Consider the following 1861-nt stretch of genomic DNA (forward strand, 5'->3'; position numbering starts at 1 on the left):
TCAGCCTTTTGAGCCTCATGAACCCCATGATATAATTGTTAAGTACGACATGTACTTACTCTTGTTTTACTTTTCTATACATTGGATAAAAATCCTAGATGGGTACCAGATTGCTGGTTTGGAGGAGATTAGACTTGTGGTCAACCAGTCAGTCGTCCCTGTGAATTTGGAGTCTTTGCCCGAAGATCGGAGTCAACTTTCCGCTGTCTTTACTCTAAGGTTATTTTGCTTTTACTAATACGTTATGTAATAAGTATTGTCTCTTGATATTACCCTTATTTGTGGCTATATGTGGGATATTGACTTCCTGGGCTCACATATAGTGTGTATCTGGTTTTGTCTTTAAAACCGGGTGCTACAGTCAGCGGTGCGGGCACCCAACATTCGCATCAAAGTCACCCCAAGACACGATTTGGCCTAGCCAAACTCCTATACATAATTGTTCATGAGAAAATTCTCCTAAGCCTAGAAGATCGCAGTGCAACCACCATGACACATAAAGGAGTGCGCATCAAAGCGACACTCTAGCGACACGTTCGATTCTAAGTGACCCGTGTTGATCTGTGTGTGCCAGTTGGCACGGCTCACTTACGGGGGCTACACTATGACGCATCATGCATCGGCACACACCTGTGGGTCACATGAAGCCAAACCCTTGGAGCCAACTCTAGGCAAGGCTGGACACCCGTGCACAAGGAAAGGGAAAAGAAGCGTCCTCACGACCAGAAGAAAAGAGATCGAAGAATGGCGCAATGCTACTAGTCATATCCCACAGATGCCACGGTCACAAAAATGGAGTCGCACAGTACTAAACCCCACGGGACGATCCCTGGGCAAGATTGCACAACTATGACATTCGAATGATCAGATCGTGAGCAGCCATGGCAAGACAATGATGCGCAAAAAGGAAAAGATCAAGAAGCGAAAGACACAAGCTAAAAAGGTTGCTTTATTTAAAAGGCCCTAGGTACAACCTAAGGCCCCTAGCCAGCGCTGCGAAGGATGTCCTCCACATTCACGGTGGCCACAATGGCGGCAAAGTCACCAACCAGCTCCGTCCGCTCCACCGGCCCGACGTGGGCTAAAAACCCAGGCTCCACCCGATGGAAGCCCTGGCCCATGCATAGCTGCACAGCAGTGAGGGCAACGCTGGCTCCCTGCAGAACTCCGGCCACCACCACATGCTCACAGTCCTTAATGATGAGGACCTCCTAGAGGCAGGCTTCCTCCGTCTCGTGGAGAGAAGCCGCCAACTACTCCTTTAGCGCTGGCAACAAGGCAATAAGGAGATCAAAGGCTGCGGATGACAAACTAGACAACAAGACAAAGAGTGTCCTCACCTATGATGCGGGCCTAGGCGTCAGCAGCCATCGCTTGCATGGTGGCGGTTTCCCTCTCTAAGGCATCAAGGGCCACCCTGACGGCATCGAGGTAGTGCTCCAGCGGGCACACCTCGTGGGTGGTTTTGGAGTAGCGCTGGCGGGCCTCGTCCGCCTCCTAGATGAGCTTGCTGAACTCTCGACGATCATCCAAAGACAACGACAATGGGGATGATGAGCTCAACTCTCCGTTGGTGGGGTCACATCATGATGAGCGTGGGACGACCCTCCAGTCACTGCCACAGCATGGGAGATAGCCCTAGAAGCGCACACGATCAATGCAGGTCAAACTTCAAACTCAGACATCATTCAAATACTCATCCCTATTCACGCAGGCTAGCTCAGAGATGTAGCGGTGGCCCGCCAGCCTCTGGTGACACCTCTCATGGACGCTTGCCATGACCCATCAGCTTAGCGGGAAGAAGAAGCTGCGAGCGCATGAGAACGAGGAGGAAGAAGTGGCAAAATAAGCACTCAAGAGC

The sequence above is a fragment of the Miscanthus floridulus genome, chromosome 3, assembly GCF_019320115.1.
Source record: "Miscanthus floridulus cultivar M001 chromosome 3, ASM1932011v1, whole genome shotgun sequence".
NCBI classification, from domain to species: domain Eukaryota; kingdom Viridiplantae; phylum Streptophyta; class Magnoliopsida; order Poales; family Poaceae; genus Miscanthus; species Miscanthus floridulus.